The 22,317-nt window shown below is 36.1% G+C and overlaps 1 protein-coding gene and 1 long non-coding RNA gene across 12 annotated transcripts in view; one reads left to right on the forward strand and one right to left on the reverse strand.

Moving 5' to 3' along the window:
- Nucleotides 1-6,953: 6,953 nt before the first annotated feature.
- Nucleotides 6,954-21,440, reverse strand: LOC140697648 (uncharacterized). The gene is made up of 4 exons (XR_012074821.1): nucleotides 21,060-21,440; nucleotides 17,572-17,662; nucleotides 8,404-8,524; nucleotides 6,954-7,194 (listed from the first exon to the last, which is right to left on the reverse strand). It is a non-coding gene; the product is annotated as an uncharacterized lncRNA (long non-coding RNA).
- Nucleotides 21,399-22,317, forward strand: part of LOC102536955 (uncharacterized protein NECTIN3-AS1-like) — a 232,031-nt gene continuing 231,112 nt past the window's right edge. For 6 of the 11 annotated variants that reach the window (XR_012074797.1, XR_012074796.1, XR_012074798.1 and 3 more), the window contains exon 1: nucleotides 21,400-21,546. The gene's annotated coding sequence lies outside the window, so the exon portion shown is untranslated. Of the gene's footprint in view, nucleotides 21,547-22,317 lie in introns of all 11 variants that reach the window. The other 5 variants (XR_012074806.1, XR_012074807.1, XM_006217329.2 and 2 more) reach the window with 4 other exon arrangements.

A 22,317-nucleotide genomic window follows, 5' to 3' on the forward strand; every position in this document is an offset into this window, starting at 1 on the left:
AGATTCCAATAATCTTGAATCTTAGGGCAAACTAGTTTGAGCTCCTGTACTCTTGTACCTCAGGAAGCTACTAATCTTATGCAAATATAGCTCCCTCAAGAAATATCAAATATACTGAAAATATGTTTGGTAGAATTCCCCAGTGAAGCCATCTGGTCCTGGACTTTTATTTGTAGGGAGGTTTTCTATCGCTAATTTGATTTCATTTCTAGTGATTGGTTTGTTCAAGTGGTCAGTTTCTTCTTGATTCAGTCTTGGTGGACTGTATGTTTCCAGAAACTTGTCCATCTCCTCTAGGCTATCCATTTTGGTTCCATATAGTTTTTCATAATATTCTCATATGGTAGTCTGTATTTCTATGTTATTTGTTGTAATTTCTCCATTTTCCTTTCTTATTTTGCTTATTTGTGCTCTCTTTTTTCTTCTTTGTGAGTTTGGCCAGAGGTTTGTCGATTTTATTTACTCTTTCAAAAAACCAGCTTTTGGTTTGATTGGTTTTTTTTCTATTTTTTTAATCTCTGCTTTATTTATTTCCTCCCTGATCTTTATTATTTCCTTCCTTCTGTTGACTTTTGGGTGTTTTGGCTCTTCTTTTTCTAGTTCTTTTATCTGGTGGTTTAAATTGTTTATTTGAGATTGTTCTTCTTTTATGAGGAAGGCCTGTATTGCTATAAACTTCCCTCATAGCACTGCCTTTACTGCGTCCCATAACTTTTTTGTGGTTGTGTTTTCATTTTCATCTGTCTCAAGGCATTTTTTAATTTCAACTTTGATTTCATCATCAACCCATTGTTTTTTTTAATAGCATGTTGTTTAATCTGCATGCTTTCCTTTTTTCTCCTTTGTTTCTCTGTAGTTGATTTCTAGTTTCATGGCATTGTGGTCAGTAAAGATGCTTGAGATAATTTCTATCTTCTTAAAATTGTTGAGGCTTCTTTTGTGCCCAAGTACATGGTCAATCCTAGAAAATGTTCCATGTGCACTTGAAAAGAATGTATATCCTATTTTTGGGGGGTGTAATGCTCTGAAAATATCTGTCAAATCTAAATTTTCTATTGTATCATTTAATTAATTTAATTTAATCATTTATCTGTTGCCTTATTTATTTTTTGTCTGGAAGATCTGTCTAGTGATGTTAATATGGTGTTAAAATATCGGACAATGATTGTATTCCCATCAATTTCCCCCTTTATCTCTGTTAGTAGTTGTTTTATGTACTTAGGTGCTCCTATGTTGGGTGCATATATATTAATGAGTGTTATATCCTCATCTTGTATTACTCCTTTGATCATTATAAAAAGTCCTTCTTTATCTTTCCTTATGGCCCTTGTTTTAAAGTCTATTTTGTCTGAAATCAGTACTGCTACACCTGCTTTTTTGGCTTTTCCATTTGCATGGAATATCCTTTTCCATCCTTTCACTCTCAGTCTGTACGTGTCCTTCTCCCTAAAGTGGGTCTCTTGTATGCAGCTCATTGAAGGTTCTTACTTTATTATCCAGTCTGCCACTCTACATCTTTTGACTGGAGCATTTAATCCATTAACATTTACAGTAATTAATGAAAGGTAAGTGTTTATTGCCATTTTGAACTTATTTTTGCAGTTCATTTGGTATTTCCTCTTTTTTCTTCTTCCTTTTGTGGTTTGGTAATTTTCCTTTGTATTATCTTGGATTTTATTTAGTTTTTGTGATTCACTTTTAAGTTTTTGGCTTGTGGTTACTCTTTTTTGTAAGTCTGTTAACCTATTACTGTAACTGTTTGTACTAAACAGATCGTAATATAATCTCAAACCCATCCTACCGAGAACAAAAGATTTTTTTAAAAAGAAGAAAGAAAAAAAATTCTATATTTTCTTGCTTCCCTCTCCCACTCTTAATGATTTAGATGTCTTCTTTTACAACTTTGTGTTTATTCTATTTGTAATTCATGGTAGTTATCATCTTTCCAGTTATGAGTTTCTCATTTTTGTAGCATCCTGCTTCTTTTCTATTTAGAGTAGACCTGTCAATATTTCTTTTAGCATGGGTTTAGAACAAATTATAATAAAATTTATATGGAACTACAAAAGACCTAGAATTGCCAAAGCATTACTGAAGAAAAAGAAAGAGGCTGGAGGAATAACTTTCCCAGACTTCAGACAATACTACAGAGCTACAGTCATCAAGACAGCATGGTATTGGTACAAAAACAGACATATGGACCAATGGAATAGAATAGAGAGCCCAGAAATGAACCCACAAACTTTTGGTCAACTAATCGTTGACAAAAGAGGCAAGAATATACAATGGAATAAAGACAGTCTCTTCAGCAAATGGTGTTGGGAATACTGGACAGCAGCATGTAAATCAGTGAAGCTAGAACACTCCCTTACACCATACACAAAAATCAACTCTAAATGGATCAAAGACTTAAACATAAGACAAGATACAACAAACCTCCTAGAGGAAAATATAGGCAAAACATTATCTGACATACATCTCAAAAATGTTCTCCTAGAACAGTCTACCCAAGCAATAGAAATAAAAGCAAGAATAAACAAATGGGACCTAATGAAACTTACAAGCTTCTGCACAGCAAAGGAAACCATAAGTAAAACAAAATGACAACTTACAGAATGGGAGAAAATTTTTGCAAATGAAACTGACAAAAGCTTGATCTCCAGAATATATAAGCAGCTCATATGACTTAATAAGCAAAAAACAAACAACCCAATCCAAAAATGGGCAGAGGACCTAAACAAGCAATTCTCCAGTGAAGACATACAAATGATCAATAGGCACATGAAAAAATGTTCAATATCACTAATTATCAGAGAAATGCAAATCAAAACTACAATGAAGTATCACCTCACACCAGTCAGAATGGCTATCATTCAAAAGTCCACAAATGACAAATGCTGGAGAGGCTGTGGAGAAAAGAGAAGCCTCTTACATTGCTGGTAGGAATGCAGTTTGGTGCAGCCACTGTGGAAAACAGTGTGGAGATTCCTCAAAAGACTAGGAATAGACTTACCATATGACCCAGGAATCCCACTCCTGGGCACATATCCAGAAGGAACCTTACTTCAAAATGACACCTGGTCCCCAATGTTCATAGCAGCACTATTTACAATAGCCAAGACATGGAAACAGCCTAAATGTCCATCAACAGATGACTGGATAAAGAAGAAGCTGTATATTTATACGATGGAATACTATTCAGCCATAAAAACTGACAACATAGTGCCATTTGCAGCAACATGGATGTTCCTGGAGAATGTCATTCTAAGTGAAGTAAGCCAGAAAGAGAAAGAAAAATACCATATGAGAGTGCTCATATGTGGAATCTAAAAAAAAAAATAAATAAATAAATAAATACAAAACAGAAACAGACTCATAGACATAGAATACAAACTTGTGGTTGCCAGGGGGATGGGGGGTGGGAAGGAACAGACTGGGATTTCAAAATGTAGAATAGATAAACAAGATTGTACTGTGTAGCACAGGGAAATATATAGAGGATCTTGTGGTGGCTCACAGCAAAAGAGATTGTGACAATGATTGTATGTATGTTCATGTATAACTGAAAAATTGTGCTCTACACTGGAATTTGACACAACAATGTAAAATGACTATAACTCAATAAAAAATATGTTTAAAAAAAGATACTGAAAATATCAATAGTTCCTCTTAAAAAGGAAAGAAGAAAAGGAGGGAAGGAAGGAAGAAAGGGCAAGAGAGGGGGAGAAGAAGAGATAAAGGAAGAGGGGAGAGAGAGGAAGAGGAGAAAGAAAAAATAGAAAGTTCCCCTCCTTAAGGGGCATTAAAAAAAGGAAGAAAGAAAAAGATTGAAGTTTATCGGGCACAGTTAAATCATAAAATGCAATACATTCTTAAATTAGGGGAAATAAAGCAACATTGATCCCCAAATCTAGCAATTACCCCGTTAGAATCTTTGGCCCTCCAAAGATTTTTTCTATGTATGCTTGTGTGTCTGTGTGTGTGTGTGTGTGTACGTGCATGCTTGACATGTCTGTGGGAGTGTATACATAATCACACATACGAATGGATTCGCACTCTACAGTCTACTTTCAAATCTTTTTTCACTTAATATTATAAAGATTTTTTCATATAATTAAAAATACCTCTAAAATATTATTTTAATAGCTGTGAATTATGCCATTGATTGTAATGCTTAATTGTATTTAACCAATCACCAATTTTGTTCATTTATTTCCAATTAACTTCTTACAGCTAAATCTTTGCATACATCTCAAACTATTTTCCTTAGAATAATTATCAGCAGTAGAATTTCTGGAACTGGGTGAGGGGGATCTTTCCTGTATAGTTAAAAAAATTTATTTTGAATAATTTTAGATTTGCAGAGCAGTGGCAAAGATAGTACAGAAAATTCCTGCATACACTTCAACCAGCTTCCCCTAATGTACGTCTTACATAACCATGACACATTTACCAATATGAAGAAATTAACACTGGTATATACTAAGCTGAGTTATCGCATTAACAGTTTTTTTTTCTGTTCCATGTTCCAATCCATATAACTATGTTGCATTTAGTTACCACATCTCCTCAATTTCTTCCAAATTGTTTTTCATGACCTTAACACTTCAAGAAGTACCATTCAACTATTTTGTAAAATGTCCCTGAGTTTGTATCTGTCTGATGTTTTCTTATTATTAGACTGTTTAATGTGACCATATGGCTTTAAGGTTTTTGACCTATACATTTGAAGTATGTGATGCATATCACAATATAAGTGATAGGTTAAGTGAATGAAGTTGTTTAAAGCAGAAAATATATTTAAATGATACAAAATATCTTACTTATTTTATTTGATTTATGTACCTTCACTTGCCAATATTTTAATTGTTGGGCCAAAGTTTTGTATGTTTTATTTTCTGCTTTTAGTACATTCTATTGATTGAATTTCTGAATCCCTTTTATTTCATAAATCACAACTAGAATTATATTTTATTTAAGATTTTAGTTTCACTGTGCTTAAAATGGAGAGAGAACTTAAAACATTGGAAAAGCAGCTTTTCAAAAATTCTACAATCTCTTCTGCATTTGACTCACCCTTATCTAATTTGACAGCAATTTTCTTTTTCTTTAAAAAAAATTATATTCATTGAGTCTTTTCAAAGCGCTTGGTTTCCATTGAAAAAAACAAACGACTTTTATTTCATCACACTATATAATATTTATTAAATCACAATTATAATAATGAATAGAAGTAAAATGGTAAGTTTATAGAAAACACTTGATAGACACTCTTGATAAACCCCTTTGGTTACCAAACATCGAGAAAGCGGCAGCACTTAGGTGAATTTGAGAGAAGCCCCCTAGCTTCAAGCACTTGGTGTGCGCATAATACTAGATAGTGTGCTTTGTAGAGCGCATGATGGGTGGTGTTTAGCTCAGAAAACTGGTTGAGAAGAAGCTAGTTAAGGAAGCTGCTGATGTATTGCCAAGTTGCCTTCCAGTAAAGTTGTAACCTACGTATGCTCCCAATTACATAATAGGAAAATTTCTATTTCCCTGCCTTTGGTAACACTAGATAATAGTATGTTGAACTTGTATATCAAACTATTATAGAAATATAGAAATAATCTATATTGATAGTAGAAAATTTTATCTTGGTGATTGCTAATGAGGTTGAATTTTCTTTTTTCTCATTTTGCTTATTGATCATCTGTATTTCTTTATTTGTATATGATCTTGATGTATTTCTACACAGATAGGAACCCAGTTCACTGATCTGCCTTTATTTTAGGGTTTCTAGACTGTGACCTTTTTCAGTTATCTGGTAACAGGTGTTCTATTAACTGCTGTATTACTAATCTGGGACTGAAACTGTTGCCTGCCTATCTCCAATCAATCCCTGTCTGGTGACTCTCAGCATGAACATTGTAAGCATCTCCTTTATTTAAAAAGTTAGATACAAGAACAGAGGGATCATTCACCAACAGGAGGGGCATTCAGCATGGAGATTAGAAACAACATGTCCGGATAAGCCTTGCTACATGTAATTACATGATCCGCCACCTCTGTCCCTTGCCTCCCTAATAATACCCACTCCTACGACTCTCCTCTTTGCTGGTCTTTGCAACGTTCTTGGAACACAGTGAGCACATCCCCACCCAGGCCTTTCTGTGGGCTGCTCCCTCTGCCGGGAACATTCTTTCCCCAGTTATCTGCATGGTCAGCTCCCTTACCTCCTCCAGTTTTTTGCTCCAATGTCACCTGTGCACTGGAGTCTAAGCTGATTACCGTACTTAAAATTGTAACTTGCCACCCAACCACCCTCACCACTTCTGACTCCCTTTCCTTTTCCTTTTTTTCTTTTCTGTAGCACCTACACATTTCCTTATTCTGTATCATTTACTTATTTATCTCATATATTGTTTAATTCTGTCTCCCACTGCTAGAATGAAAACTCTACATTAGATGTAGGGATCTTTGTCTGTTTTGTGTTCTGATATAGTCGAACATTCCAGGGCAGTGCTTGGCATATGGTAGCACTCAATAAATATTTGTTAAATGAATGAATTAAATTTAAAGGAAGGCCTTCGGATATGCAAAGGAGAGACACAAGAAAGGGAAGTCCTTACTAGGGTACTGTCTGGAAAACTATGTGTGTTCTATTCTGAGCCTCTTGAAGATGTTGCTGCCCTCTTTGTTGTCTGTCCCACAGGGGTGACTTTGGATCTTCAAGTCACACAGTTCCGTTATTAGTAACTCTTCAAATGGCTAGGTTCACCCCCACAAGCCTGTGCTGAGGCTATAAAAAAGCCACTCCAAAACTAAAACCTCTCTGGGTTAGAGTTTCCCACACTCCAGTGACAAACCATAACAGTTTTCACTGGTCTAAGAAATTTCCCTTGGATAATTCTCGACTGCTCGATACTGGATGTCTAAGCTCAGGTTCCTATAATAAAATACTAGAGACTATGTGGCTGAGACACAGACATGTATTTTTCACAATTCTAGAGGCTAGAAAGTCCAAGATCAAGGTGCAGGCAAGGTAGACTTCATTCTGAAACCTCTTCTCTTGGCTTGTAGGTGGTTACCATCTTGCTGTGGGCTCACATTCCCTCTTCTTTGCGTGCTTGAAGTTGGGGGGTAGAGCAAGCTTCTCTGATGTGTCTTCTTGTAAGGGCACTAATTCCACCATGAGGGCCCTAAAAGCCCCACCTGCAAAAATGATCATACTGAGGGGCAAGGCTTCAACGTATGAATTTTAGGGCAGCATAAACATTCAGTTCATTACCCTGGGTGATCAGGACCCTGAGTTCTGCAGCCCCAAATGTGAGAAGTTTTAGGGAATCCATCCCATTCCATTTTTCTGAGCTCACCAGGCAGATCTTTGGCCTAAGGCAATAATAATCTTTTTTCTCAACCCTTGGAGGAGGAAGCCAGAGAAACTGCTGCAGGCAGAAGCACTGTTGGTTCTCATTTTCTTTCAATTCACTGAGACTATTATGATTTTTTTAAAGTTTAAGGAATTTTTAAGGGTGTTTTGTTTTAGACAATTCTACTTTTGTTTAGGACACAGAAAGTCACACACACACACACACACAAGTTGCTCCTATACTAACAACAGGAAAAATCCACATAGTCTAAAAGAGACTATCTTTCCTTAAACCATCAGAGAACTGAAGTTGCAGGGCAGCTAAGAGAACTTTGAATCCCAAAGAGTGATGAGTCCTTTTGAGGAGGGACAGGACATATGAACTTTTTTAACTTCAGCAGAGCAAGGGAGGAAGAGGTGGCCTTCAGGAAAGCAGGTAAGAAGAAATCAGCTAAAATGTCAATAAATTCCTAGAGGCCATGTGTAGGCTAGCATATCAGTTTAGGATAACTGTACACAAGGGGAGTTCACAGTCTTTTGCAAACTCTCCACCATGGGCTTACCCTGGATGCTCACAAGAAAGATTGGGGTCAGGGCAGAAGACCAGATAGAGCCACTCTTGGAGCCTCAGAAACAGTAGAAACTCTGGTTGCCATGGGGATAGAGGCAGGAACACTGAGAAGGCCCCATCCTCAAGTCCCAGGTGTACAGACTTTGCCAAACTCTAGGGCTGGACTAGGAGAATCAAGAACCACCCCTCAGTCTCCAGCAGGAGCCTGGCACCAAATAACAAGCAACAGCCATCTACTGTAGAGGCGGGGCAAGCACTTGGAGAGAAATGGCCTCTGAGGTGCAGGCGTGCAGGGACTGATGAAAGCTGAGGGTTCACTGGGAAACACTGGGAAAAGCCCTTCCTGTACCTCAAGGCCTCATACTAAGCATGGAGCACCACTGGAGGACGATGAAGACTGGTGCAGGGAGATACTGAGAGCAAAAACGAAAGTCAAAGAGGACTTGTGGATGGGTTGTAGAAGGGCTGAGAAAGCACATACCTGATGATACACCTTTTCAAGATTTTCTGCCTCACAGCTGGCTCAGGACTTTTGATCTTCAAAACATGTGTTTGAGATTTTTGGTAACTCCACTGTTGGCAACCGCGAAGCAGTGAAGGCCCTTCCATAGCATGGTCCAAGTAGCCAGATGGTGAATACGAAAACAGAGGGTGTGGGGAGGAGCAATTAAGTAACGAATTAAGTAATTATTCTGCTGCATTCATCTCTTTGCTCTTCAGATTTACCAGAAGCTGTACCATTCCATGATTTTAATCAAACTTTAGAGCAGTTATTTGTTCTGCCCACGTGAAGGAAAGAATCTAATTCTGAGAGTCCTATGCCTGCTCCCACCTGTTGTTATGGTTGCTGTGGTTTGATTAGTACCCACCTCCTGGTCCCTGTACCAACATTCATGCTAGTGCAGCCAGACAAAGTGGCTATGGCCAGGGTGAATTATAGGAAAATTCATTTATCATTCTTTCCAGTGGGATAATTTTTTTCAAATATTACACACTGGAAAATGTGTACAGGCAATTTGGCTTTATGAAATTTCAGCTAAAAAATCAATATAACATAGATGATGTTAAATGTTAAGGTTATTTTTTTAAACAACATTTCCTTAGATTCTCCAGCACATTCTCTAGCAATTCTTATATGAACTCTATAAACATTAACAAGAGGACATAGCATAGTTGAAGAAACAATTCATTTTTCAAGGTTAAATTTACTTACAACTTCTTAGGAGGCCTTCTACTGTATCTCCTACGGGTAAACATAACTGCATAGTTAGGAAACACAAACTTAAATATGTTGGTTACAATATAATTTCTATCACTTCAGATATGAGGTGCCCCAAATTTCAACTTCAAATTTAAATACAACACATATTCAAAGGAGAAAACAAACAGTAACATTTACTCATACTATTCTTTAGAATTTCAACTGAAACAATTTTCCCCTGATTACTGAATCAAACTTGGAATTCAAGATTACCTTGACTGTGTTACAGATGTGATTTTTTTTTTAAATCAGCCACCACCTCAAACAACTGTTTTTATCTAAATATGAGTTAAAAGCAACTGACAATTTTGTTTATAAATTATATAGATTTGTTCTATGAAAAACAGCAAAAAAAGCCTCAATCTTGATTTTATTTCCTTCATATTCTGGAGGAGCTGGAAAAAAGATAACTAAGCAAGTTAACATTTCTTTTGTTGGTGATGATGGTCCTGAAAATAAAGTCAACTGCTCCTTACGTTAGAATTTTGATGCAAGAATCTGATGATGTGTCAGCATTCCGGGTAACAGTCCGAGGCATAAAAGAGAGGACAACAGGAAAGCCCAGGCGTCCATTGCTTCTGACCGCCAGTCTTCAGATGCAAGCTTTCATCGAGCAGGCGTTGGGGTTGTACACTCTGCCTTTCTTGTGTCCTCCACAGGGCGAGGATGGTCTTTTTTATGTCCTTTTTTTTCCCTATTCTTCGTAAGCTAGACCTGGGTCGTCTTCTTAAGGTATTTTAATATGTAGAAAAATACAGCAGGCACTTGGACTGATTTGCTGGAGCCTTCACAGTAGTTTAGAGCTAGCGCTTGCAACAAAGGCTGCTTGCTTCAAGAGTCAGTTTGTTACACGCTTTCTGGATGAGTAGAACTTCAACTTCATTCCAGTATAATTTGAATGCCTAACAAATTCTGTATAAATTTTTCCTTAGTTTTTTTTAAAACAATTTTATCATTATTTTCTGAACACAAGAATAATACATGTTCATTATATAAAACCCAAATGTTGCAGAAATATGTCTCCTATAAGCTTTCCCAAAGACATTAATAGCTTAGGCCAGTGGACTTTTCATCAACAGTCTGATGATAGTCTATGTTACGGAGAAAGAGAGTACATATGGACAAATAGAATGCAGTTAGTTTTCTCAATAGTTACAACAAGATATGTGGCCCTAAAGTTTAATGTATTTCTTCTGAGCCTTTTTACGCCTCAGTCTGAGTCTATTCTCTTGTTATAAATTATGATACCACCATTTTAACCCAATTTCAAACCAGTGAGCTCCAGGCTCAGCTCAAAGATCCACTGATGCTGTTAGCAGTTGCCCAAAAGAAATGCATTTTGTTTGAATTTAGTTAAAAATATCTTTACCTTCCAAATGATGAACAAATATATAGACCAAAAAGAAATTAGAATTGAAAAAGTTTTAGTTTAATTTCACTCATTTAACATTTACTAAAGGTTAATTAAATAATATTTAAATAAATTATGTTTAAGAATTTTAATTTTCTGCTTCTGTACAGTAACACCTTACCTATCTGGAATTTAGTTAACCAGCAACCTCACCACCCCAACATAGCTTGAAACTAAAAATAAACCAAAATAGATAACATAAACAAAAACTCTTGCTCCTCATTTGTAACAGGCCTTCTCAGGCCCTCTCTCAAAACTAATTTACCCTTATGTAGCACATATTTTTACTAAGCTTTACATAGCCTGTGCTTTTAATAAACTTGCTATCTGGCTTATAACCCCCTCCTAGGTTGGGAGGGACATTAGGAGAGGGGAGAGGAACTTCTACATTCATACACTGACAACTGTGAGAAATAAGAGCTGTGAGATTGAGGGAAGGAAAAAAGAGTAAAAAAAAAATCTATAAGTAACAGACTTCATTATTAAAAAATTTCAGGTTAGGTTTGGAGTAATAGGTCCAAAGAATCACAAAAACCTCCCTTATACACCCAAGGTCTTTGTAGAACAATTCATCAACCTGATTAATTTGACTGCTACCCTACTCTTATTTTGAAGGTAAAATCTCTTCCAGCCTCTCTCAACCTTCTCAGTAGTAGGTACTTACAGTCCTACTCTAGTCTCTCTGGGGCTGGGAGTAAATTGTCCACATTTTTGACCCTCAAGTCTCTCCGCAACTGGCACCACTGTTCCTTCACATACCCTCTCACTCACAGCCCAGGTTATCCGACTGTTAGTATGATATATTAGTATGATATGTTAGTAGAAAGGACACTTCTGGTTTAAGCAGATATGGTTTTAAATCCAGCCCCATTATTCACAGCTCTGTAACCTGGGGCAAATGACTTAACTTCTATGAACTCCAGTTTAACCATCTGTGAAATGAGGATGAGGTACTAATATCATAGGAGTGCTATGAAAATTTAAGATGAAAATGTCTCAACAAGCATAGAGCATAAAACCATTACGCCATTATAAACTAGTACCCTCACTCTCCCCTAGTCACGTTCAACTACTCAATTTCTTTTTTTTTTTTGACTCCTGCAGCTTAATTTTTTTTTGAACAACAATATAACATTTTCTATTGATTTATAATCATTTTACAATGTTGTGTCAAATTTCGGTGCTCAATTTCTGATTATTCCATAACCATGGAAGCTTTGGCACATGGCTCACTGGCTTCCTTTCCCCCTCAGTGCCTGACAGCATCCAGTCAATATTCCTAGGCCACTGTTGCTTCACTGCTTTTCAGCTGCCCATTGTCAGGGTTGACTTGTGCCTTGGTATCAGTCAGGACTGTTTTACCTCACTATTTCCTAGGTCTGCTCCACAATCTGAAATTTTAAATTCCAAGTAATGCTCTTTCTGATTATATTCTCATTGTCCTCCACTCTCATTCTTTGCTTGTATCTGTATTTACTCTCAGAAAGTATTATCTCTGGTCAAATAATTGCTTAATTGTCTTCTGATGTATCAAGTTGACTTTCTTGCTTTTTTCCCTATCCAGTCTACACCTGGGGATCCAAGACTTCAGACACTCACACAGCACTCTCTTCTCTCTTGCCTCTTGTCCTTCTAATGTAACCACTCCAAAAATCCCTGATCTGTGTACAGTCTTGCTTTTCTGCTCATACAAGTCCTTTATCAGATATACTTGTTGCAAATATTTTCTCTCTGTCTATGTCCTCCCTATTCATTTTCTCAAATAGTGTCTTTTGCTGAGCAGAAGTTTTAAATTATGAAGTCCAATTATCAAGTTTTTGTGTGTGGTTAGTGCTTTCTGTGTCCTAAGAAATCTTTGCCTATTCCATAGTAATAAAGAATTTCTCATATATTTTCATTGGAAGTTTAGCTTTTACACTTAGGTCAGAAATCCATCTCTAATTAATCATTGTACATAGTGTAAAGTAGAGGAAAAGGTCTTTTTTTTCTATATAGATACCTAGTTGTTTTGGCACTGTTGAAAAACTTCTGCCCCCATTGAATTATTCTGGCACCTGTATGGAAAATCAGTTGATCAAACATGTGCATCTCTTTATGGATGCTGTATTCTATCACATTCATCTATCTGCCTATCTTTATGCCCATACCACTGTTAGAAAATACATCTCTATGAATCCCTTGCATTTCTGCATGTCTTGTGAGCAGAAGTACTGATGGCCTGTGTTCTGGAATATCTTTTTAAGGGTAAGAGATAGTGTCTCCCTCTAGAGTAAAAGGCAGGCTTGTTTATTGTCCATTATAATAAACATAATAAAGGTAACATCTTCCTCCTAGGCAAAAAAGTGAGGCATGCTCACTGCCTATTATAAAAAGATATGAGTTCCCTAAACTCAGGGTTCCTCTCCTGTAAATGCACTCTACTGTGTGTATGGTTATCATCTGACCCTTTTTGTGGCATCCTGTGGGAATGAGTGCTCAGTGAACTGGCACTAATGCCGCTGATACTTTGGCTATAGCTGTTGCCATGAGTAATAAGGTCCTTTATCTCTGACTCTGGAGTGTTATGTCTTCTGCCAGCATCCTTGAAACTGTGGCAAGCTATAAGATCCAGCATATGCTCTGTCTTGGCAAATACTCCATGTTTATTTGTAAAGAATGTCTCTTCTCCCTTTGTTGAATGTAGCGTTCTATAAATCAATTAGTTTAAGTTGGTAACAGTTATTTTTCAAATTTTCCATGTAGTTACCATTTCCCCCATTCAACTGTTCTATCAGTGACTTAAGAAGTTTTAGAATCTCACACTCTAATTTGTCTATTTCTATATCATTCTTTTAGTTTTTGCTTCATATGTTTTGAATCTCTGTTACTTGGTGCATACACATTAATGACTGTGATGTATTTTTTAGTGAATTAATCTCTTTTTAATTATGATATGTCCCTCTGTATCTATGGTAATGCTTCTTGTCAAATGTCTATTTTGCCTGATAATATTACAGCCACTTTAACCACATGTTTTCATAATATTGCTTTTATATACTGTTTAAAAGTAAAAGAATATCCCATTCTTTTAATGTTGTATCTACTTATTTCAATAATACTTCCTTTAAAAAGAATATTTTTTTGATTTTACTTTTTTACTGAGTTTGACAATCTCTGCTTCTTAATTTATATGCTCAGTATTGTTAGTTTTAATATAATTATTGACACTTCGGTGTTTAAGTCCACCATTCATTTTTCATTTTCTATTTGTCTTGTTCTTTGTTCATTTTCCTCCTTTCCCCTCCTTTTTGGGTAAATTTAGTATTTATAAGTATTCCTTTGTATGTCTTCTCTTGGCTTTTCATTGTAACTCTTTCTTTGTGTGTGTGTGTGTGTGTGTGTGTGTGTGTGTGTGTGGTTTCCTTAGGGTTTACTATATGCATCCTTAACTTATCACAGTCTGCTCAGAATTAATATAATATCACAGGATACATAATTTAAGAATCTTAGATATTAAACTTGCACTTAGCCTTTTCCAGATGATTGTGCCATTGCTGTTGTCTGTTTTAATTTTACATTTCTGATGTTCCCCACAATTCAATTTTATTACTTTTTCTTTTAAAAAGTAAACTGTCTTTGGAAGATATTAAGAAACAAGAACAAAAATGTTATATATTTGCCTAAACATCTACCATTTCTAGTGCTTTTAATTCCTTGGTGTAAGTTTGAGTTTTTGTCAAGTTTCATTTCATTTCAGCCTAAGGAACTTCCTTTATGATTTCTTGCAGTACAGGTTTGCTTATTTGAAAAAAGTTACTTTAGCTTTTCTTTACTTAAATTGTATTTGTTTTGCCTTCATTTTTGAAGGTTTTTTTGGGAAAGCATGAAATTCTAGATTGATGATTTTTTCTTCCAATGTTTTCTAGATTCTACTCCATTGTCTCTGGTTTATACTGGTTCTAAGGAGACATCAGTGATTATTCTTACTGCTATTCTTCTGTATATGTCTTATTTTTCTTTTCTTTTTTTAAAAATTGAAATATAGTTGATTTAAAATATTATGTTAGTTTCAGGTGTACAGCAAAGTGATTCAGTTTCTTTTCCATTATAGGTTATTACAAAATACTGAATATAGTTCCTTGTGCTGTCTTGTTTTTCTTGGTTGCCTCTAATATTTCCTCTTTATCTTTGGTTTTCAGCATTTAGATTATTAGTGATCTATTGAGTTTTGGTTTTGTGGGTTGATTTTTAAATTAAATTTGGAAAAATTTGGTCATAATTTATTTAAATCTTTTTCTGTCCAATCTCTTTTTCTTCTTCTTCTGAACTCTGATTACTTAAATGGTAAACTTCTTGATAATCTTCTCACAAAAAAAACAGGTCACAGGTTTTTTTTTTTTGGTCTTTTTCCTCTGTGTGCTTCAGTTTTTAGTGACCTGTGTTCAAATGTACTGGTCGTTTTTCCTGCAAGGTCCAATTTGCTGTTATGACTAGCTGGTGGTTTTTCTCCATTTTACAAATATTGTAATTTTTGGGGTCTAAGATTAATTTCAGTATTTTTTAGCATTCCCATTTATTGGTTGAGATCTTCCATCTCCTGACTTACTATGTCCATATATTTTCCTTTTAATCTTTGAACATCTATTTATAATACTTGTTTTAAAATCCTTGTTTGGTCATTCTAACAATTTTATAATCTCTCGTTCTGTTTCAGTTGCTTTTTTTTTGGTGGAGTAGGAGTCATGTGTCACATTTTCCTGCTGCTTCATATGTGTTATTTGATTGCTTGATGTTGTGGAAGATACACGTGGGGAATCTGGATTATGTTGTCTTTCTTGAAAGAGTGTTGACCCTTTTAGGGGTGAATTAATTTAGCAACTTTTCTTGCTAAATACTTATTTTTATTTTAGGCTTTATTAGGATGTATCAAGAGCAACCCTTACTTTAGGATTGGAAAAGCCCTACTTTGAAGCATGGCCTTTCTGAGACCTCAGAATGGCCAGAGTGTTTAGCAAGGTTTCATTAGTTTGGTTGGTCTTGACTGCAATATCTCCCACTATTGTGCTGGGACATCTAAATTCAGTTCAAGACTTCCCAATACTTATTCTTTGTTAGGTTTAATTACTCTTTTTCTATGCTTGTACAGCTTAGGAAATAGCCAAAGAAGGAAGGGGAACTCTACAAATTTTGGCAGCTCTATCACTACATATCACTACCCTGCACTCTGGTGCCCTGACTGACTAATTCCAGCCACCTTTGCATTTGTGAACTTTAATCTCTCTTCTCACCAGCAAGATAATTCCTCTCTATGTTGACTCCACTTATCTGTGCTACAGTTTGGAAAGTGTCTTCAGCCAGAAACCTGGGATGAATGTAAGCTTATGTCATCTATTTCCTTTCTAGGATTACAGCTCTTCTCTCTCATCTAAAGCCAGAAAAAAATTGCTTCATATATTTTTCTAGTTTAATAAATATTTACAGTAGAGAATATATCCAGCAGCCCTTACTCTGTAATTGATCAGGCCAGAAATCAGTTCTGTTCTTGTCTCCTGGATTCTATTCTTAACTCCCAGACTTATCCATTTCTTTTTATGCCCATAGCCATTATCTGACTTCCAGACTCATCAGGACCTGCAACACCAGTAATCTTGGAGAAGGCACCTAATTTGTCCTTTTACCACTGGTCTCATTTTCCTGCTATAATTCTTCGCATTTCTGCTGGAATAATCCTTCCAAAATATGAGTCTGATCATCTAAGTCTTCTTAAAGTCTCCAATGGCTCCTAATAGCCTTCATGATAAACATCAAACTCTTAATCCTGGCATTCAAAATTCTTCATTATCTGGTCTATGCCTACCTCTCTATCATTAAATATCTTCCAATTCTGCCACCTGCACCCCTTTATTGTGCCAAACCAAACTCTGCTGTGTTCATAGAATTCTCTGTGTCCTTTCCTCTTATCTAGCTGGAAATTTCTCTTTATGTTTTGGAAATCACCTGTCTTCAGGAAACTTCTCCTATCCTTTATCCCAAAGCATACACTCCTGCTTTGAATTAGGTACTTCATTTCTGAGTTCCTACAGTACCTTGTGTTTATCCACAGCACAGTTACTGTAAAGGTGCTCTATAACTTTTATTTTCTTGTCTGTCTCTCATACTACAGTGTACATTCATCAGAAAGGGAATTTTCCTTTCATCAAAGTACTCAATAATTGTTTATTGAAAGAATGAATAGAGCATGACTCAATAGTTGCTCACAGTGAAAATCATGGATCATTACAAAGATTTAAAATTATATTTTATATACTCTAAGAAGCCAGGAAACATATAATATGGCATACAAAGGCTTCTGTCCAAATTATTAACATTTTAAACATGATGCATATCTTCAGAAATGCAGAAAAACTTGTTATCCAGAATAATACAAGTCATGAAGATTTGTTTTTAGCTCTGTATTTTTAGTAATAGCAAAGGCAACCATTTTTAAAATATAGAATTAAAAAACACACAAAAAAATTAGGTTACCAGGCAAAATTACAAATTACTGTTGAAAATATGGAACAGCAAGGAATAGAGCAGATTTTTCCTGAAGAGGTCTTTCAGAATCTCTCTTCACCTAAATGCATCTCCTTCAAGACAGGCAGATTCCTGCCTTTTTGACCAGGGACCAGCAATTCTTGACTTATTAACTGCTACCTCTGTTGTACAAGTTAATAATGGTCTCTATTTGTTATTTGCCATGATATGTTGCCTTTACTTATATCAATAAACTGAGAAGTGAGGCAATTTGCCACAGATTAAATGGCATAGAGTTAGTAGACCAGTATTTAACTTCAAGCCTGTGTGAATAAAACCTGCAAGTATCCTACTAAACACCCTGGAGTACCAGAACCCTTTCTGTTTTCATGCTCTTGATGGTTGTTAACCTAGACACTATCCTAATTTTGGTGATAACCATGGATCATAAACACAGGACCTATTGTAAGTATTGTTGCTACCTGTTTTAGAACAAAGCTTTCTTTCTGGTGAATAAAACCTCCATCAAACATTCCAATTTTCTTATCTGTAGCATTTTATTGATAATCATTCCTGTGGGAAGAATAAAAACTCTTTGTAATAAAAGTAATGTCTAGTATTTGTAAGATATGGTAAGACATTTATAATTTTTAATATGTCTTATAAAATCCTTTGAGCTGCCTGAAGAGATGTGCAATATGAAGGCAAGTTATTAGTGATTGAAATGTGTTTTCCACAAAATCTCACCAGTTGTTTTAAATGCAATCTCATGGTAACAGTTTGTTCAGCCAAGATTAACATAAGCCAATATACACATTTGTAGAAAAATTCAACCCAATTACTTTGAGAACCACTGACATATTTTAGATCAAAATGCCAAAAACCTCGTAATTTTCTTAATAATTAATTTAAAAAATAACATCTTTTAGAGAAAAACTGTCCTTTAAAACACCTCTATGCCCTTATGTTACATCTATTAAACCAGATACTGAGTTACATAAATGGGCAAAAATAGGAAAGGCAACTGATCTCAATAGCTATAGCTCATGTTTTTTTTTTTCTTTTTTTCCCCCCTATTTGACATATGAGGCAAATTGCCTTAAAGGTCATTAGCCACGTGTTCTGCAGATAAATCTGACAACTGTTGCTGTTTAACTTGGCAGGGCTGTAAAATATTACAAAGCTGTGATTGAAATTCTGAAAGTTTCTGTATAGTCTTAAAACTTTAAAACCTGAAGCTATGATAGAATTTGTTCATTTTTTTATTTTTTTATTTTGTAAAATCAAACACTAGCAACTTCTGGCTTTTTTACCTCCTCAAATACAGTTGCAAGTATCCGTTTCTTGATCTAGAGAAACATATCTCTACATATATACCCCATAAGAATTCAACGTATATACTGAGATTTTTATTTGGACTTTGGGAGAATGGGGGGAAAGCTATCAGAAATATACCTATTGTATTACTTTATTTTTTCAGTCAGAAGATCAAATTAAAAATAGGAGACTATAAGGCTGGATGAGTAAGCTTTAACAAAACATTTTAGAGATGAATACTAAGCAGGGACTAGCTAAAAATTATTATTTTTTCAGATGCTGTCTGCATGAAAAATTTAAACTACAATATTACATGAAGTCAAGTAAGCATTTTAGGAGTTATGTATGCTAGTGAGTAGGAGGAGAAACTTAGGGGATAGATTAGTAGGTTGAATAGACTTCAACCATCAGTATAAAAAACGTAGTGGAATTTGGAGTTATTATTGTTCTTATTCCAACCCAACTGGGTACACAATCTTTCAGACACTTATTTCTTGAGTTTCCTGGGCCTGGGACACAGTCCTTTCTTCCTAAATACCCAGAGCCTATTGATTCTTCAACATCAATGTCATATATCACTCAGTCTTTCATCTAAATAACCATATTACTTCTTGTCTGTACCATTCATTTGTACTGCATTGTGGCAATTTCAGAAATAATTATCTTAAAAAACAATTTAATTCTTAAGATTGCCAAAGCAGAAACTAAAGTCTTTACTGCTTGGAATGCTCCCATCAGCCTAGGGTAGATTAGGTTCTTTAGAATTCAGTGAAATTCACATGTCAGGTAGACGTGGTTGATTGAACAAAAGTGTTCATCTTTGCTCCTGCCCAAATTTCTAGCAAATTCACAAGAATGAATAAAAAGGTACTGATTTATACAAGGAAGACAATAAGAATGGGAGAGAAGATCGCAGTGGACAAGAAAAATAAAAACTGGGGGAAATGTGGAAATGGGTAGAAGAAATACTTAAATAGGGCAGGAGAAGAAGAATCTTAAGGGCAAACAGAGGGAGATAACAAAATACAAACCTATTCATTTGTCAAACTGTAGGAAGGCTCAGATATTAAGAGGTACCAGTTAATTAGAAGAGGGGGATGCTACAGTCTGAATGTTTGTCCCCACCAAATTCATCTGTTAAAATCCTAACTCCCAAGGTGATGGTATCAGAAGGTGGAGCCTTTGGTATGTGATTAGGACAGAAGAGTGAAGCCCTCATGAATGGGATTCATGCCCTAGGCAGCATCCTTGACACTTCTACCATATGCAACACAATGAGAAATCTGCAGCCTGGAAGAGGGCTCTCACCAGAACCCACCCAGGATGACACCCTGCCTGTAGAACCCATGCTGGCACCCAGCCTCTAGAAATGGGAACAATAAATGTCTGCTGTTTATCAGCCACCCGGTCGATGGAATTTTGTTATAGCACCCCGAATGACAGGTACAATGGGGAGTAAAAACAAATGAATTGGTTTAAGGTACAAATTAGGCTCAGTCATCTAGGTCCCCACACCTCTCTGACGCAGCACCTGCCCACCTTGCTGCCACCTCCAGAGGAAATAAAGGGTTTGGGTTCAGAAGAAATTTAACCATAAGGACTCTAGATTTGTGGTTGTCAGGCACAAAGATGAATGTGGGTAAGGTGGCTAATTCAGAGAAGAATAGATTAAGTGAACGTGTATATAATGAATGATAAGAACACACCCCTCCCCACCTTCCCTGCTCAAATCCCAGAAAACCAGCTGTTACCTCCTTCCTGAGGCAAGAATTGGGAGGATGTTTCTCTGAGGAAACCCAAGAGACACACAGAAAATAACCAGTGATACATTTTTGTATGAGCTCGCAAAAAGGCTAGGTAGCCACCTACTCCCCACAATGAAGTGCTCACTCTCAACAAGAATTTGACACAAAAGAAGTTTCCAGTAAGTCTTACAGTATATCACTTTCACATATGGAAGAGTCATCAAGGATCACCTCCCAGCTGAGGAATTCTTCCAACATGAAAGAGAGAAAAACAAACAAAAGGAGCAAGGTAAGAGGGGTCACAGTGATTTCCAGAAAAGCACATAACTGATAGGTATTTTAAAAAAGAGCTTGGACTGCATGGAAAAGTGAAACAAGAGCCTTGTGGAAGCTATGAGAAAAACTAGCAAGATTATAAACAGACAAACAAAAAAACCCTCAAAATGGAAAAAAAGGGGAAGAAATTGTTAACTACAGAGGAAAATAAAATTTGGTTAAGAAAAAATGTAATATTATGTGGTTGGGCAGAAAACATTCATGTAGATACTAAATGCTGACTTAATAAAAAGTTTGATATTTTTAACTTTGTGGGATGGGGAAAGAGAAAGCACAGTAAACCTGCTAATGTCTTCAAATATGAAGAAGTTAAGAACTATTGTTTAAATTGATACATCTAGACATAACAGATTAGGTATATTTTTCAATATGAAGATTAAGTGCCAGAAAAAAGGTCACAAAGTTTAAAATGACTGTTTGGTAGCAGGGTAGGTCCAAGACAGGGGACTGTTGTTTCTATTACAAGCCTTTAAAACTCTGCATATGTTTCTATGATAAATGTAAGAAGTAACAACTACTTTTTGAACATTGAGATTAACTTATTTCCAGTGAGAAAGCTGAATCCATTTTACCTTGATGTTTAAAGTGACCAAAGGTCTCTGGTACCTTAAAGAAAGGGCGAAAAAAGAGCATCTTTTCTCCTTTCACACCAAAACGTTGGCTGGAGCAGAAACTACATGCTTCCGAGGTACCTGCATACTAGTCTCAAAGATAAGTCCAAAGGGCCCTATCTTCTTTCAAATGTTCTTAGTAAAGGCAGCTGTCATATTACTGTAATTACATATTACAGCCAAGAGGCGAGCCTGAGTACCCTGTTGGAAGGAATCCTCATTTCCTGGGCCTACAGTTTACCAGCGGAAGGCGTTTCTCTGAATGCTTCAGTTACTCTCTACCCGCCCCGCCATTGGCTCCTCCCACAGCAAGGAGGAAGGACTTCATCTTATTGGTGGATTTGATGGAGGGGAGGGACAGGGCGTGTCTGGTGCTGCGGCTTCGGTTCTTGGGAGCGCTCACCCCTAAGCATATGAACATCGAGGACAACTCCTCCTTGCCTACCAGGTAGAGTCTTTCTTTCTAAGTAGGAAGGTGTGGCCATTTATTCAGTGCTGCCAGCAACCGCGTGGGGTTATTCTGTTCACGGTTAGGAAGTCCGTTGTCCCACAGCTCTACTCAAGCTTTCAGAAGCAGTAGTAGAGGGGATACTTTGGTTCCGTCAGCCAACTGTCCTGTTGTCTTTAGTTGTTATTTATCAGGCTGAATCTAATTCAGCATTAACTCTGTCAGATGTCTGGCTGTCGTGCCTTTGGTTTTCTCAGTTCTGAGGGGTTTTCTGTGGTCAGCCTGGTGGCAATGTATAAATACTGTTTATATAAATACTAAATTTAATGACCTTATAAAATGCTTTCTTGCATTAATTGTGTAATAAGTCAACTATATAATGAGAAAAATGAAGAGATTAAATTAAATTTTCTTTATTTGCAATGTACTCTCATTGAAAATGTAAATAAAAGTTGTCAGTTGAGATAAATAACACTTTATTCTTCTCCTGGGAAAACATGGAAGTTAAGAATATGAGGATTCAGTAAAGTGAAAAGCTGATGAAAATGACGTATACTTTCCCGTTGTATCCTAAGAGAATGAGTTCAATTCACATTAGAAAATAGGTTTATGTGACAAACATGCTTTTAACATAAAATTATTGAATATCATCTGTGCGCCAGTCAATATTTTAATGCTAGGGATACAGTCAACAAAACAGGTGAAAACCCCTACTCTTGTGGAGACTACTTCCTTTTTTTCATTTTTTGAGATGTCATTAACAAATGAGTT

The sequence above is a fragment of the Vicugna pacos genome, chromosome 1, assembly GCF_048564905.1.
Source record: "Vicugna pacos chromosome 1, VicPac4, whole genome shotgun sequence".
Lineage (NCBI taxonomy): Eukaryota > Metazoa > Chordata > Mammalia > Artiodactyla > Camelidae > Vicugna > Vicugna pacos.